We start from the raw sequence: 18,365 nt of genomic DNA, 5'->3' as shown, positions 1-18,365 counted from the left end.
ATATGAAGTATAGTTTCATATTTCTTACAGTTTCTCTAACTTGTGTTGTCCTAGTTGCATTATGCCCTCCACACAAATGGAGGGTAATCTTAATCTGTAGAACAAGGGAAGACAGCAGCGAAAACCAGTTATTTCAGTGCAAATTCATTAGAATCCCAATTAATCCTTTCTGGACTGCTGAACAAATCATGTCAGCCAGGGTATAGCACACAAGAAGTGCAATGAATATTATTAGCTGGTTAGAATGGATTAACAGTTACAGATTGATAGTATCATACAAAAAAGTCCTACTCAATTGCTACTCCCCATAGGTTTATTTTCAAAATTCTGTTTCTATACTCCACATAAGTTGCTAGATCAGTAACTGTGGTACTATGTATAATATTCATACATATTGTTATTATAGTCTACAGCAAAGACCCCCCCCCAAAAAAAACTATTGAAATGGACAATATTCTTACCAATATCTATGCAAACATATATAAGTTTAGGAAGTCAGTAAACATGGAAAAAGCATTCTGCCATGTGCCACCTTCAATGAATGCACATTGTTTGGTACAAGATGAGGCTGCACTTTCATCTAAATGCAACATTCTAAGTCTATACAAGAAATACAACTAAGAACTTTTTTCAGATAGTGTGGGTAACTGTAACACTATCTTTTTATGAGTGCAGCTCATTGAAGTACTTCAAGATCTGTATACATTACTAGGGCTTGTGTTCATTCTTAGGGCTTTCAATGAGTGACCTATATTTTACTGATTTATTTTGTTATGCTCTCTCTGCTTGTCTGAGCAGTAACAAGCTCTAGAGGTGCTGCATTCATCCAGGTTTCTTTTTCTTTTTTTGAAAGGAGAGATCACTGGAGACTTATTGGCATTTTGTGATTGAGCACAAGTGGAGGCACATCTTAACTGGCACCCCAAAATACTGTTGCTTACAAAGCTCTGCTCTCTGACTTGCTTAACAACTGCAATTTGTCCTTTGTTCCCTTCCAGATGCTTTCATCAGGGGTAGAGAACTGGACCTCGCCAGTGAGCTAGCTCCTTCCTTCCCCCATAGGCCAACTTTGACAGATGGGTGGCCCCACGCATTATTATGTCAAGTAACCAGTTCCAAGGGCTTGTTCTTTACACCCATCAGCTGACTGGTGCAAAGAGCCATCTCCTCTGAAATCCATTCGGAAGCAGTTTGTACTAAAACTGCTTACAAACAGACTTCAAAAGGAATGGCCCTCCCTGCCAATCAACTAGCCCTTTGAACTCCATTTGCAGGCCATTTATCTATTTATTTATTTACTGTATTTGTATACCGCCCCATAGCTGAAGCTCTCTGGGTGGTTTACAGTAACTAAAAACATTAAAAACAAATATACAAATTGAAAACACATTTTTTAAAAACAATTTAAAACACAATTTAAAAAATTTAAAACAATTTAAAAACACATGCTAAAATGCCTGGGAGAAGAGGAAAGTCTTGACCTGGCGCCAAATTAATAATAATGATGGTGCCAGGCGCACCTCATCAGGAAGATCATTCCATAATTTGGGGGCCACCACTGAGAAGGCCCTCTCCCTTGTTGCCACCCTCCGAGCTTCCCTTGGAGTAGGCACCCGGAGAAGGGCCTTAGATGTTCAGCGTAGTGTATGGGTGGGTTCATATCGGGAGAGGCGTTCCATCAGGTATTGTGGTCCCAAGCCGTGTAAGGCTTTATAGGTTAAAACCAGCACCTTAAATCGAGCTCGGAAACATACAGGCAGTCAATGCAAGCAGGCCAGAATTGGTTTTATATGGTCGGACCGTCTGGTCCCTGTTACCAGTCTTTGTATTTACACCACTTACAAACAACCCCACCCTGATGGAGAAACTCCCTAATGCAACCAATTGCAGTAGGGCTCCCTGTTAATGCTGATCAGCACTTAGAGGGAGCCCCACTTGCCAAAGAACAATCAGGAGTGCACTTTAAGGTCCCAACAATTTATCTGCAGCCACGTCTTTACTGGCCCTGCACCTGATGTCATATACGACATCAGGCATGGGGCAGATTGACATGGTTTGAGGGAAATAGCCTTCTGGCTAAAATTAGGACACCTGCTTGGACCAATGAGGGCCATGGGCTGAAGGTTCCCCACTGCTGATGAATGTATCATCCGCAGCTAGGGTCAGATAAAGGTCTGCTTTCACCCTATTCAGAAGAGTAAAGGAACATCCAGCTATCAAGAGCAATCAGCCAGGAATCTCCCTAGTAAAAGATTACCTGGCAGCTTTACCATCAGCTATTATGGGGGTCTCCAACATAAGGTGGTCAGATGGAAGACAGGAGAGGTTTCCTATACCTTGAACAGCTGCATGACAAGCTACTCCTGCTGAAATTCCTTCTTCCACAGAACTATTAAAGGTGCAGGAGTTCTACTTCTGGCCACCCTATTGCACTAGTCGTTCCGGATGCACAAACTTTTGTCCAGACCTGTCTCAGTCTTACAACAATACTTTCAGTAAAGGAGTTGGTTTTTCTTCTTTGGGGGAAAAAGGGGGATAAAACTATCCAAAGTTGCTTACAATTGTTTTAACATTCCTAAGGTTCTAATGAACTCGCTTAACTGAAGTGTAAATGAAATGCAGCCATATGATGTTCAAACAGGGAGATGCATGAGAACACTGGGCTCCTGCATCACTAACAGTCAGTTGAAAAACAGAATTTCAACAGATGTAGCTTTGTCATGCAAACTGCACTTGCTGAAATTCACTCTTCTATACATCTTCAATGCTTACGTAAAAATAACAATTCAGTTGCAGAGCAATGGCAAAACCAAAAACAGTTTAATCTGAGCCAGGACTCAGGCTAAAATCAAAGCACTTTCCTAGGAGTAACTCCCATTCAGTCCAGTGGGCCATACAGGGTTGTGCTCCACAACTCAAGACTCCATTTTCAGTCTGCACAGCATGTGATATAATAAGGGAGTGCCTTCAAGTGTGTGCATAGTAGCTTTCCTTGGTCACTGAACACCTGCTATCACACTTCCAGAATTAGGGTTTCCAGGCATGGTTCTCATTTAAAAAGAAATGAAACATCTACTCAGAGTTGAGTTTTGGGCTTCTTGTATATTCATTCAGTAATGAATAACAACTTATGACCAGATTACCTGAAAGACCGCCTGCCCCTGTACAAATCTGTACAATCGGATAGATCAACTAGGGAAATTCTACTCATGGCTCCACACCCTACAGACTATCAGAGGCAGAGACCCACAAACAGACATTGTCGTTGTTGTCCCTAAGAACGCTCTTCCCCCTCCCATGCGTGACACAGCAACCATCAGTTGCTTCAGACATCCTCTAAAGACTTACTTTTTTACCCAGGTTTTCACAGACAAATAAGATCTGACCCTAATATATGTACTCAAATCCCCAGAAGTTTTGCTTTATTTGCTTTTATATGCTTTTATGTGTTTTTAGTTCTGTTTTTATTGTTTATACTGTTTTGTATACTGGTTTAGTGATTCCAAAATTGATTGCATTTTTGTTTTTTTATATTGTATATTAAACAGCTTGTACAGGCTTATAAATAAATACAGTTAGATTCTATAAATGAGGCCTCTTCAAAGGATTTTGAATGGTTTAGGCTATGATTCCACACTGGCCTCAGTTTACTTCCATCAAGGATAAGGAATATCCCATTTTATATCAGTGATGTTGCCATGGCTCTGGGTAATCACCAACCATAACCACCCCAGCAAAATAGCCAGTCCAGAATAGTAGCAATCTCATCACTAGGAACAACAGCAGTAAATCCCGATATGAAGGCCTCTTCTTGTAAGACTGTTTAGCAGGTGGGCTCTTTGTCCTTGTAAAAACTTAACCCTTTCTGCCATCTTTTGTATTTAATGTGCAGTCAAAAAACTAGTTAAATGTGAAAAACTACTAGAGTTTTCCCATCATAAGCCATTCAGATACCCTCTAAGTAACACGCCCTCTGAAACGTATTGCTGGTGGAAAGTTCTAGGCCACCTACTCTTGGCATCCAGCAGACTATTATTCAGTCCCTCAAAATGTCAAGGGTTTCTTCACAAACTCTGTTTCTAATATTATCTGCATCCTGTCCAGTTTTGCTTCCCTTGTATTTTTCTTCATTGATTCACTGAATAAAGCAGTCTTTCCCTCTTTATTGATTATTCTCCCAAGCCTTTCATTTCAGCAGTAGCTATCAAGCAAGTCTGCATGCCGCTCTGTTATTCCTCTCCTCATTCAAGAGAATGTATGTGATTTCATAAAGAATGTATGAAGTGGGAGGGCAGGAGGAAAGATGGCAGGAGGAAATCAATGAGTTCTTCAACAATTGTTCAATGGAGCAATTTCTGGTTTACTGCAGAATTGTCAAGGTGTTTGGAAGATTGTACTAGTGTTAGACCTTCCCATAGAAATGAAATAAAAGACATAAACTTCCCAAGAGTTCTTGTCATGTGGAGCTGCTTTATAAAGAGTTTCCAGAGCCAAATTATTTTTACCCAACTTTTAAAGTGATCAGTATGAAACTATTACAATATGTAAAACATCAAAAACTAAGGCAGAGACGCTAAAACTGCATTATTATTTGGCCTTATTAGAATTCCAAGATAAATATGAAGGGGAAAATATGACAAAAACTGAACTGTTTTGTATACCTAAAGAAGAGTGGGGGGAATCATAACTCTTCTCAAGAGCCAGGGTAAATATCCAGGGCCCTCACCCCTATGCACTGTGGGTGTCAATAATAAGAAAAGATATGGTAATACCAATATAGATAGAAAATGCAACATAAAGCTACACATTACCTAAACCATGGTACCTTTACTATTGGCAGTCCATCAGTAGGCAAAACATCCTCTTAAGCACATTTTTGGAACCTGACTGTGAAGAAGAAACTGTTTGCTCATGAGGAGCCTGTGATGTTCCTGTATTAATGTATATATGGTAAGTGCTGTTTGTATAGAAGATACATGGTAAGTGGAATGAAAGAGGAGGGGGAGTAAATGAGCAGTAGAATGCTGGATGATTGGCTGAGTGTTTGGATGGCTGAGAGTATAAATGGAAGGATGACAGTTGAATCTGGGTGGACGTTGGTGGGTTTGAGAGGTGTTTGGTGGACGTTAGTGGGTTGTTTTGGTGGAGTTGGGAGGTGGGTGTGAGTTGGTGTATGTCAGGAGAGTGTGGAGAAAGAGGGAGGTGGAGTTCGGATTAGTAATAAGTCAAATATCACAGTAATAGATGAAACCATAAGCTTGTAGATCATTATCAAAGTTATCTTGTTATTAATGTTATTTAATAAATACTATTTTGGTTTACCGAAGGCCTGATCCTTGGCTGGGGTTTCACAGACCAGAAGGGAGGGTAAGGTAATGACCAAGGCTGAAGGGAAACAGTAACAAATGGTGGCAACGGTGAAGAGGAGAAGATAACATTATAAGTATCCAGAGCAACCCCAAGTTATGAGTTATCTGCATTGATACAAGGGGGTTGGGAACAGCATAGGCACGCAGTCACGAATGTAACCAGATAGAGAGACTCAGGCAAGGTCTCTGGGAACATTGGTTGTAGAACGTGACTGGTGGTGCTGCCTAGCAGGGGGATCTATTGAGATCTGTGCTAGAGCGGAGAGAGAAACCATAAAAAAGGACAGTCCGGACTGGTGGAGTCCCTGGTGGTGCCTAGTGAAAGGCAGTAGCCATGAGCAGGTAGGAACCTGACAGGGAGAGCCAGGGAAGGGCGTCACAGAGCCCAACAAATAATCAGCTGGTATGGCCTGCAGGTGGATAAGGCTGGAACTGATAAGACACCAAGATAGAGAGGCAGAATTCAAGCCTGGCTGGATTATTCTATGGTCTCAGAAGGGGGAATTGCTGTAACTGTTATGAAGGGACCCTGAACTTCTGAATTTGCCACTATACTACTGCTCCAATGTTAGTGGGTTAGTGAATCTATTCCCAGTTTTAGTCTGAAAGCACCTTGGACATATCCTTGAAAGGTCAGACTAAAACCTGGACCCCATTGACTTACATTTATTTATTTATTTGTTTATTTTATTTATATCTCTTCCTTCCAGTTAGGACCTCAGCGAGGCAACTAGAACCAGCAGCCTTCGCTGTTCAGGGTTCTTCCCATGCCACACTCCCTCTGCACAGGCCAAACTCTTCACCAGTCTTGCTTCACACCCTGCATGAGTGTTTTTGCCTTATTTATTTATTTATTTATTATATTTCTATACCGCCCAATAGCCGAAGCTCTCTGGGCGGTTTACAGCATAAAAACATCCAGTATACAATTAAAAACATATATCAAACACATTGAAACAATGTAACAAAATAACTAAACATAGTTAAACACATGGACACGACAGACACAATCCTAAAATGTTAAGTATAAAAATGTATTAAATCAGTTAAAATATGAAGCTGTTTAAGATGTTAATGTTAAAATTACTAAAATTAAGATTGTGAGTGATAGATGTAGGTGTTAAAAGTAGATATTAAAATATTAAAATACCTGGGAGAACAAGAAGGTTTTTACCTGGCGCCAAAAGGATAACAATGTTTGCGCCAGCCGTACCTCATCAGGGAGAGAATTCCATAATTCGGGGGCAACCACAGAGAAAGCCTGTTTCCTTGTTGTCACCTTCCGGGCTTCTCTCTGGGTGGGTCCCCGAAGGAGAGCCTTTGATGTTGAACGTAGTGTACAGGTAGGTTCATATCAGGAGAGGCGCTCCATCAGGTATTGTGGTCCCAAGCCGTGTAAGGCTTTATAAGTCAAAACCAGCACTTTGAATTGAGCCCGGAAGCGTATAGGCAGCCAGTGCAAGCGGGCCGGAATTGGTGTTATATGTTCACATCTCCGAGTTCCTGTTAACAATCTGGCCGCCGCGTTTTGCACGAGCTGCAGCTTCCGAACCGTCTTCAAAGGCAGCCCCACGTAGAGAGCATTGCAGTAGTCCAATTTTGAGGTTACCAGTGCATGGACAACTGAAGCAAGGTTTTTCCTGTCCAGATAGGGGCGTAGTTGGGCCACCAACTGAAGTTGATAGAAAGCACTCCGTGCCACCGAGGCAACCTGTTCCTCCAGTGACAGGGATGGTTCTAAAAGAACTCCCAAACTACGAACCTGCTCCTTCAGGGGGAGTGCAACCCCATCCAGGACAGGTTCTCCCATCTGGTCAGGAGAACCACCCACCAACAGCATCTCAGTCTTATCTGGATTGAGCTGAAATGTGTCCTTGAACTCTGATAATGCCTCTTCCTTCTCTGGATGGAGGATAGAGAGGGGTGTGTGAGTGTATGTAGAAACTAGCCTACGGTAGAAAAGAAAAATTTTGATTCATTGCTCTGTCTGCTTTTGCTTCTGGGCCCATCCTCCACTAGCATGTGGTCTCCAGAAGGTTGCCCATAAAAGTATGTGGCCCATGGCTGAAAAACGTTCCCTACCCCTGGCTTAATTGGCTCCTTTTCTTAACTCTCCCCTCACCTAGGTTTTGCCTTTATCTTCAAGCATTTTTACAACTGGTACAGCAAAGTCCACCAAGGACTCTTGTTCTTACAAAAATGACAAAGAATTATGTGCTATGTCAAAGAGTAACACATTCGTTATGGCATGAGCATACATAAGCTCATTCTTGCCAACTGGTTAGCCTTGGCAGTGTCATAGTTAAGCAACTACCAGCCACATTCTTCAACTGTATTCAGCTTATGTAATTGTTCAGTTACTTCAAGGGAATTGATTCTGGAACAGCTGGTTGTAGCTGAAGCATAGGGCAGCAATAGGTTGGTAAGATGCAAAGAGCAGGTGCTCTTATGCACAGCTGTGCAGCAAAAGATGCTATTGCAGCAGATCTGCTTTGGGCAAATGCATGAATAACAATGTGGGCCACAATTGCTGCTTCTATACTACTATGAAAGTACAGGAGCTCTGGCTTCATTTGCATTGGCCCACCCTAAGAAGGGGGAGCCTGCAAGCTTGTCATCCCCAAACATAAATGCAAGTGGCAGACTTGATAAATTTGGTACCAGACAGATGTACTAAATTTGCTGTCTGGTCTGAACAACATATTAGGTAGAGTTCACTACTGGATGAAAAATCTTACGCCATTAAAACTGTGGTATGCATTTTTTTCCAGAGAAGTGATGCCTCTGAAATTGATAGCAAAAGTGTTCTGGTGTTCTGCCCACAATATAGTCTCTCCATCATTATGGCCACTGTCTGTGATAATAAAAATGAAACACTGAGACAGTTTGAAAGGTAATTTGTACTGTAGTGCTCTATGGTATATCTATGTACTTGAATTTTCTTTTTTCTTAAATTGTTGAGATTGTGTCTGTTGTATACCTATGTATGTGGAATGTATAGGAACTATCCTGTGGTGTTCCACAGGGTTCCATCTTGTCCCCCATGCTATTTACATCTGTATGAAGACACTTGGAGTGGTCATCAGGAGATTAGGAGTGAGGTGACACCAACGTGCAGATGACATCCAGCTCTGCCTCTCTGTTCCATCTGAATCTGGACAGGCAGCTGAGGTGTCAGAGGCAGTTATGGGCTGGATGTGGGCCAATAAATTGAAGCTGAATCCTGAAAAGACAGACGTGTTATGTGTTCAGAGTTCTCATGGCTGGGAGGTGGCGAGTTGGCCTGTTCTAGATGGGGTTGCACTCCCCTGGAAGGAGCAGGTCTGTAGCTTGGAGGTACTTTTCACTGGAGGCTCAGGTGGCCTCAGTGGTTAGAAGTGCCTTTTCCCAGCTCTGGCTGTTTATCAGCTTCGGCCCTATTTGGCCACAGTACTGCATGCTCTGGAAACTTCCAGATTGGATTATTGCAATGCACTGCCCAAGGAGCTGCCCTTGAAGATGACTTGGAAACTTCAACTGTTCTAAAATGCAGGAGTCAGATTACTGGCTGGTGTTCCCTTTAGAATTCATATAACTCCTGTTTTAAAATGTGCATTTAAAATGTACACCTAATAAGCTTTTTAGTTTTCCCTTATTACCTCATTCTACTTTTCAGTGAAAATCTAAAGCTACATGTACAGCCCACAACTCTGGGGCTCTTGTAGTGGCTTTAATGGGACTAATCTACAATAAGCAAGTTATGTGGATTGCAATTAAACCAAAACATACTTGTTGATATATTTGAGAATTAGGGCACAATCCAACTGCTGTTTATGCCAGACTGAGGGGAACTGGATATGGTAGACCCCTGGCTGATCCAGCTGGGTCCTGCCTCAGCCAGGCTATGCTGGCTTAAGTCCCTCATCCCGCCTCAGCTGGAGATCCTCTGGAGAAGCCCAGCGCAGCATAAGGGGAGTGGGCGAAAGGCCTGAAAAAGAGGTGTTCCAGGGTTGTGTTGGGGGAGGGTCTGGGGGAGGGACTTACCCCATATCCAGGTTCCATTTAGTTCCTGGCACACCAGAAGGAAACATGTATTTTGTTTCCTTCCGCTGTGCCCTGCCTGCACAGCCACCATCCTGTGCTGTTCCACACTTGTAGGTTAAAATGTTATATGCATTTGTATTATGTTGTATATGGTGAGTTAGTATATCAGGATGATTAAGGTAAGTGGTGAGTGTAGGGGAATGAGTGAGAAGGAAGGTTGGTGCAAGCTGGTTTGTGATTGGCTGAGTGAATGGGGGTTGAGAGTTTTGTATTTGAGTATGTAGCAGTTGAACAGAAGTTGACTTGGAACGAAGAAGGTGGGAAGAGTGGTTGTAGTGGGTAGTTAGGCAGGACATTATTATTGTTGTTAATAGAGCAATTTAATGAGTGTACTTGTCGTGCCCGGGTTGGGACTCAAGAACAGAATCACTTGATGAAAGCAAATCAGTTTTTATTAGAGTAATTTCCAGACATAGGCTTCTCCGCCTCATGAACTCTTAACATGAACCAAAACCCACGACATGGAAGACAGTTGATAGAACAGAGTATCAAACATTCCCTGTCCCTTATCAAGGGGGTTTTCGGGTCCGGATTCTCTCGCTCCGCCTCAAACTGCCCACATCTATGCCCCTTCCCTCCTCTTTTCTTTGGCGCCTTTTTAATTGTCTTCAGGTGCGGGGTGATGGGGGGGCGACTGCCTCCTCCCCTTCTGATTCGGAAAGGATGGTAGGGAGTGGGGGGGTTGGCCCAACACTTCAGGCGATTTCTCTCTGCCCTTCTCTGCAAACGAAGGGCCTTGATCTCCCTCCTCCTCCCCCTCTGTCTGTAACTGCCTCACATTCCTAGGGGGGGAGTGCGTGGGAAACGAGTCTGTTGCCTGTTCAAGGTTTTCCCCCTCTATCTGGGAAGCCTCCTCCTCCCCTCCAGATGACTCAGCCCAGCTGCCCCCCTCTCCTAGCTCATTCTCAGAAGCATCAGAATCCCAACCATACATCCTGACATCATCCCCTTCTCCATGCCGTGCTCCCTCCCACCCTGTTGGTTTGGGGCGATGAGGGAATTTCTCATGAAAGTCTCTCACTAAAATGGGGGCGTGAACGTCTTCTGCTTTTTCCCAGGATCTGTCGGCTGGCCCATAATTCTTCCAATGAATTAGATATTGCAGCTGATTTCTCCTTCTCCTGGAGTCCAGGATCTGCTCCACTTCAAACTCTGTTTGTTCCCCCACCAATATCGGTGCCCCTGGAGATTCTATCGGCCTCAACTCACTGGGGGGGCGGCCTTCGTTAGCAAGGAACGATGGAATACTGGGTGCATTTTAAAAGTCTCTGGCAACTTTAAATGAAAAGCCACTGGATTTATCTGAGCCTGGATCTCGAAGGGTCCCACTCTCCTATCCTGCAGCTTCCTGCACTTACCCAGCATGTTAAAAAAGCGGGTTGACAGCCATACTTGATCGCCCACCTGGAGGGGGGCCCCCTCACACCGACGTTGATCAGCAACTCTTTTGTAATCCCTTTTGGCTTCGTCTAATTGTTGTTTCAACACTTGCTGTGCTGCCTGTAATTCCTGGAGGAAGTCCTCGGCCGCTGGCACAGGCCCGCCGCCTGAGCGGCTGGGAAAAGCTTTGGGATGAAATCCATAATTAGCAAAGAAGGGTGTTTGCCCAGTGCTGGTGTGCACGGAATTATTGTAGGCGAATTCTGCAACATGTAAATAGGAAATCCAGTCCGTTTGCTGGTAAGAGACGTAACAACGCAGGTACCTCTCTAAAACTGCGTTAAGTTTCTCAGTTTGCCCATCAGTCTGAGGGTGGTGAGAGGAGGAGAGCCTTAGCTCCGTTTTCAACTGCTTCCAAACAGCCTTCCAAAACTTAGCTGTGAACTGGGTGCCTCGATCCGAGACGAGGCTGTCTGGCAACCCATGCAATCTGTAAATCTCTTTGATGAACACCTTTGCCGTTTCTTTTGCGTCCAAGGCACCAGAGCAAGGGAGGAAGTGGGCCATTTTAGTTAATGAATCCACGATAACCAAAATAGCAGTCATTCCTTGTGATCGGTTATAAAATTCATGCAGAGGTCCTGCCACGGCCCCTTTGGAGTGGCTAAAGGTTCCAACAGCCCTGCAGGCCTTCCTGTGCTTGCCTTCGCCCTTAAGCACACGGTGCAGGATTTTACATAGTTCTCAACATGTCTGCGCATTTGAGGCCACCAAAAATCATTAGCTACATTTTGAATGGTTTTAAAAATGCCGAAGTGCCCAGCTGTGACATTGTCATGGCATTGACGCAATACTCTGAGTCTGAAGTCCCCTTTTGGCACATATCTGGCAGTTTTAAACCACAACAACCCATCCCTCCAGTGGAAACTTACTTCTGAGTCTGTGCTCTGCTCCATTTCCTGGATGTAATGTTGTATGTCTGGATCCCCCTGCTGGGCCCTCTTGAGCTCTTCTTCCCAGGACGGCTGACAGGCTCCTAACGTGAGTTTTTCCGGTGGGATGATGTGTTGGAGGGAGGTGTCAGACTTTTCGTCTTTGTATTGGGGTTGTCTGGATAGGGCATCCGCCCTCTGATTTTTGGTATGGGAGTGGTACGTTATTTTGAAGTTAAACCTGGTGAAAAACTGCGACCAGCGTATCCGTCTCTGGTTCAATTTCCGAGCGGTCTGCAGGCTCTCAAGGTTCTTATGATTGGATCGTACTTCTATCTGATGTCGAGCCCCCTCTAAATATTGCCTCCAGTTTTCGAATGCATCTTTAATAGCTAAAAGTTCCTTTTCCCACACAGTATAGTGTTTTTCAGCATCTTTGAGCTTTCGAGAGTAGTATGCACACAGGAGTAGTTCCTTCCCACCCCTGTCAGGCTGCAAGAGAAACCCCCCCCCCGATCGCCCGGTCCGAGGTGTCAGCTTCCACGACGAAAGGCCGGGTCGGGTCAGCAAAGCGTAGGATAGGTTCGGAGGCAAATTTCTCTTTCAGGTCTTCAAACGCTCTTGTTGCCTGGTCTGTCCATTGAAACTTCCTTTTTCCCCTTAAACAGTCTGTGAGGGGGGCGGTTAGTTTGGAGAAGTCCGGGATGAATTTCCTGTAGTAGTTGGCGAAGCCCAAGAAACGTTGCACGTCTTTCTTGGTGGTCGGTTGGCCCCAATCCAACACACAGCTCACCTTTCCGGGGTCCATCTCCACTCCCCCTGTATCCAAGGAAGTCCAGGGAAGACAGGTCAAAGCCACACTTTTCCAGCTTGGCATATAGGTGATTCTCTCTCAGCCTTCTCAGCACAGTTCTCACGTGTTGGTCATGCTCTGACTGGCTCCTTGAAAATATCAGGATGTCATCCAGATAACAAACCACGTACTGGTCCAAAAGGTCCCTAAACACTTCGTTCATGAACTTCTGGAACACTCCTGGGCTACCACTTAATCCAAATGGCATGACCAGGTACTCAAATTGACCATAAGAGGTGTTGAAACTCGTCTTCCATTCATGTCCCTCCTTCATTCGGACCAAATTATATGCCCCCCGCAAATCCAACTTCGTGAAAATCGTGGCCGAACGCAGTCGATCTAATAACTCTGGAATCAGGAGCAGGGGGTAGCTGTTCGGAATGGTAATTTGGTTGAGGGCGCGATAATCATTGCAAGGCCGTAATTCACCCCCCTTCTTTTTCACGAAGAGTAGGGGGGCTCCTGCAGGCGACTGCGAGGGACGAATAAATCCCCGCTTCAAGTTCTTTTCCAAAAATTCTTTTAGAGCTACTCTCTCTTGTTCTGTAAGGGAGTAGATTTTGCCTGCTGGAATGCTCGCTCCTGGCACCAAATCGATAGCGCAGTCATACGGCCGATGGGGGGGTAAAGTCTCAGCTTCAGTTTCACTAAACACATCCTCAAAGTCCAGGTATTTCGAGGGGAGGGTCACCTCCTTGACCTCCTGCACAGCTCCTGCTCGGTCTTTTATTGCTTTCTCTGGCTGACAATTTTCGTGGCAATACTGGGACGTAAACCACACAACTGCTTCTCTCCAGGCTATTTTTGGGTCATGCTTTATCAACCATGGCATTCCCAGAATCACCTCAAAATTAGACAGGTCCGATACACACAAGGAAATGAACTCTTCGTGCCCCGGGATTTCTAGCTTCAAATCCTCAGTGGCTCTAGTGACCCCCCCGGACTTTAGTGGTCTGCCATCTATCGTCTCCACTGATAAGGGGGCTTCTAGTTTCTGATGCGGGATGTGGTGGCGTTTGACTAGGGCGGTATCGATGAAGTTTGTAGAGGCTCCACTGTCGATCAATGCTGTTGAGTTGAACTGCACTCCTGTGGAAGTTGTAATCCTAATGGGTAATACCAGAACCCCTTTTAGGGGGGGATGAGTTAACGGAGGCCCTTTGCACAGCGCTGCCCCCAGTCCTCCGGCCTGCACTAGGACTGGGTGCTTCCGTTTCCCGACGACCCTGTTCTGTCTCATTTCAGTTCACAGTCCCTAGCTAGATGGCCTGGCTTGGAACAAATAAAGCAGAGACGTTCTCTGTGACGTCTGTCTCTTTCCTCCTCCGACAGCTTCGTCCGCGCCCCTCCAGAGCCATCCCCCGCGTTGCCTGACGTCCCGGGGGTCTAAGGGATTTTACTGTGGGATACTGAGGCTGAATATTTTTGCACCTCTTGTTTTCTCTCTAAACGTCTTCCTTCTAGTCAGTGATCAATTTGTAGGCACAGCTGGATTAGTCCAGACAAATCAGTTGGAGGTGCGACCCTGGCCAGCTCATCCAATATCTCAGCATTCAGTCCACTTCGGTACATAAACATCAGTGCTCAGTCATTGTATCCAGTCTCTTGAGATAAGATCTTAAAGGCATTGGTATATTCCAGCACAGCTCCTTTTCCCTGCTTCAGGGCACTCAATTGCCTAGCCACCGTCTCGGCTCTTTGGGGATCCTGAAACATTTTGGTCAGGGCTTGTATAAATCCTCCATACCTGCCCAGGATGGCATCCTTTCTGATTAGATAGGGGGTGACCCACTTGGCAGCTTCCCCTTCCAATAGACTGATCACAAAGGCCACTTTGGCAGCATCATTGGGGAATTCTGCATCCTTAATGTCCAGGTACATCTCACATTGGGCCACGAAAGTGGAGAGCTGGTCGCTCTGTCCCGCATACTTGGGTGGTAGTCCAATTGGGATCTTGGCCACGGCGGCTGCAGGGGCTGCCCGCATTCGATCTATTGTGGATTTCAGGCTCTGATTGTCCAATTTCAAGGTTCTCACCGTTGCTAACAGGCATTGAACGTCCGACTGTAGGTCTGCCACGCTCGACCTCAGCAGCTTCACTTCTTCCGTCTCAGAAGTGGGGTTTATCCCCCCAGCAACTTCCTTTTCTATCTTGTCACGTTCAAGTGGCAGGAGCAAGGAGGGTTGAGTAGTTGGTTCTATCAAACTGTCGTGCCCGGGTTGGGACTCAAGAACAGAATCACTTGATGAAAGCAAATCAGTTTTTATTAGAGTAATTTCCAGACATAGGCTTCTCCGCCTCATGAACTCTTAACATGAACCAAAACCCGCGACATGGAAGACAGTTGATAGAACAGAGTATCAAACATTCCCTGTCCCTTATCAAGGGGGCTTTCGGGCCCAGATTCTCTCGCTCCACCTCAAACTGCCCACATCTATGCCGCTTCCCTCCTCTTTTCTTTGGAGCCTTTTTAACTGTCTTCGGGTGCGGGGCGATGGGGGGGCGGCTACCTCCTCCCCTTCTGATTCGGAAAGGATGGTAGGGAGTGGGGGGGTTGGCCCAACACTTCAGGCGATTTCTCTCTGCCCTTCTCTGCAAACGAAGGGCCTTGGTCTCCCTCCTCCTCCCCCTCTGTCTGTAACTGCCTCACATTCCTAGGGGGGGAGTGTGTGGGAAACGAGTCTGTTGCCTGTTCAAGGTTTCCCCCCTCTATCTGAGAAGCCTCCTCCCCCCCTCCAGACGGCTCAGCCCAGCTGCCCCCCTCTCCTAGCTCATTCTCAGAAGCATCAGAATCCCAACCATACATCCTGACAGTACTTCATCCAGAAGTAAAGAAAGTTTATGTGTAACCACATGCTTAAGAACCTGAACACTAAGTATTTTTATTCATATTTAAATCTGTTATTCAATAAATCACTTTGGTTTAAAACACGTCTGGTTATTTAGCCAGCTGCTATAATAGATACAAGGATTGATATAAATATAAGCAAGGGTTGTGAAACTGTATCAAATGGTAGCAGCGAAATTACCTCAGAATACAGTAGCAGGTTGCAAACCCAGAGCCATGATCTTAAGAAAGGATATAAAGAGGCACAAGAGGTGAGGCTTGCCTGTAAAACCTGGTGGATATAGCAAGGGCTGAGGAAATAAAACAGAATTGCTATATAAAATTATTTTGGGGAGAAATAAATAATGTGCCCTCTCATCTGCTGCTACAGACAGGGAGGAGGTGATGGTGGGTGAACAAAGAGGTGAAGGCATGAGATTTTGCCCGCCAAGATGCCTCTGAGCAGCAGCTGGTTGTGGCACCCCCTTCCACCAGCTTCTCTCCCACTGGCCTCCAGCAAGATGGATTGCTCTGCCTGTTGATTTCAGTTAAATTTCATGGATTTAGTGAGATTTTTATTACACTGCTACAGCCCAATTAAAGTGGTTAGAGTGCTGGACTACGACCTGGGAGACCAGGGTTCAAATCTCCACACACTCATGAAGCTCACTGGGTGACCTTGGGCCAGTCACTGCCTCTCAGCCTCAGAGGAAGGCAGTGGTAAACCCCCTCTGAATACTGCTTACTGAATACTGCTATTCATAGGATTTCCAAGAGTCAGAATTGACTTAAAGGCAGTCCATTTCCATTTTCATACTCAGAATACATTTTTACATTGAATTTACTTAAACTTACACTAAGATAAGAGGCATATGATTAATCCAACTGAACATGATACAGCTTACATCTGAGTAAACATACTTAGGATTATATTGCAAACATATCTTTGTTAAAAGGCTTATTTATTTATGCTTGTAGTATTTTGCATCACATTTCCCTATTTTATTTATAAGGCACATAGTGAACTTAGCAAAAAAAGAAATTTCAGTCCACAACCTTCTAGATAATTTTTAGAGTGAAGCTGTGAGCTAGAACTTGGTTCTGAGAACCAAATGCAATTGTCACTTTAGAACAATAATCATGAGTTTCTATGAATATGAAGTGCTTCCTTGACAGCAAAATATTTGGTGCTCCAACATTAAAAGAATCCCAATGAAAGTTACACTGACAATCCATATGGTAAATTGGCTGAACAGGAGATGATGGCATATATGCAAAATGTTTGTCTTTGTTTCAAAATATATAAGTTAGTTTGTTGTATGTTCTTCATGATTACCCTTTTTACTTTTAATCTTCTCCTTGATGGCTTTGTTTTATAATTTATATATTCATATTCTAAATGTAAGGTATGGTCATGCACAATTCACCAAACTACTCTTGAATATATTTGTAGTGCACATCTTTAACTTCTTCCTTATTATTCCATGTATCCAATGAAAGGGAGAGAAGGGCTGCCAGTACAAGCATTTCATAAAATCAAAACGAATAAAGAATTTTTGAACCCACAAAAAGGCAAAACTCAAACAAGATAAACAATAGAAATGTTTTTACACGTTACAAGTATTAGCCTCAAAGAGGGGGAAAATGGAAGTAAGCATATTTATTATTATTATTATTATTATTAGCAGCAGCAGCAGCAGCAGCAGCATTTATTACCCACACTTCACCTAGAGCGGGTTACAACAATTTTGGACTTCCGGGAAGGGTGACTTTGCTTGTGCCTGCTTTTGAGACGGGCTCCCGCCTCAAAAGAAGCTTATTCAGATATAAATCAGTCAGAACATTTTTTTTTGACTGATGAAATTTCTCCCGGGCAGGGAGAAACGTAGAGATCAACCTCAAAAGCCTGTTTTTGTTGGGAGGACTGGATTTCATTAATTTATGAGAAAAGGTCCAGCCAGCAATGCCGGACGGACTTCCGAACAAGCTCTATCTGATTAATGTGATACGTTTATCTTTTCTTCAAAGAGAAAACAGACTAACAGGCAAGCACCCTTCTTTCTATTATTTTTTTTACTTGGTTTAAATTGTTGCAGCAAAAAGAGATTTGTCAAATGAATCAGCTTTAAAGAACTTCTGGGTGAGCTATAACTCTTCTCTGTTATTCACGAAATTAACAGCTTATCTCTGTTTCTATTGCAAAAAGCTGTCCTGGAAGTGCATTCTAAAGATATAAACAGAAGAGGGATTTCTATTCCGAGGAACATTATATTGTCTGGGACTATTCTCTTTTTGGTCTATTTTATTTTGACGAATCTGCTTCTTCACGACGCCACTAACTGTTTTGATGCTGGGAACTAAATTTGTTTTGTGTTCTTGAACATAGAGAGATAAGGCAGGCTGCTCTGTTTATACTGTGATGTCATCAAGCCTGGAATATTAACCCAATTGTTGCTGAAATAAGAAGTGGTTCTTCTTTATTTTTGTTTTGTTTTGTTTTCGTGGTTTTAAAAATGGCAACCAAGAAAGTGGCTGAGATTCTGGAAGTAATTATGTTTCAGAAAATAATGGATGAGATTGAGATAACGAAACAAACCCTGTGACGGGGCAGTAAGGAGCTGAAAATTGAACTGAGCAAAATGACGCAGGAACTTAAAGAAATAGGGGATCCTGTGAGAGAGGAGAATGAGATCAGAGATGAGAAAAGAAAAAATAAAGGGAAGATACAAGCCCTGGAGATTGGAACAAATGTGGAATTGGAAAAAGATCTGGAGTTTATGGATATTAGAAATAAAATCTACTGTTTGGAATTTAACGTTATCTCTGAAGAAATTAATGAAGATATTAGAGATAAAGTTATCAATGGCTTGGATAATCTTCTGGACTGGAATGACGTGATGGAGCTTGATATAGAGAAAAT

The 18,365-nt window shown here is 43.9% G+C and overlaps 1 protein-coding gene across 2 annotated transcripts in view; it reads right to left on the bottom strand.

Annotated features, from left to right (window-relative positions):
• DNAJC6 (DnaJ heat shock protein family (Hsp40) member C6) overlaps positions 1-18,365 on the bottom strand; it is a 96,272-nt gene that overhangs the window by 59,876 nt on the left and 18,031 nt on the right. The gene's annotated exons all lie outside the window — the stretch shown is intronic.

This window comes from Rhineura floridana, chromosome 6 (genome assembly GCF_030035675.1).
Source record: "Rhineura floridana isolate rRhiFlo1 chromosome 6, rRhiFlo1.hap2, whole genome shotgun sequence".
Classification (NCBI taxonomy): Eukaryota; Metazoa; Chordata; class Lepidosauria; order Squamata; family Rhineuridae; genus Rhineura; species Rhineura floridana.
Note: the sequence above shows the minus strand (reverse complement) of the source record. Positions and strands in the feature narration are given on the sequence as shown.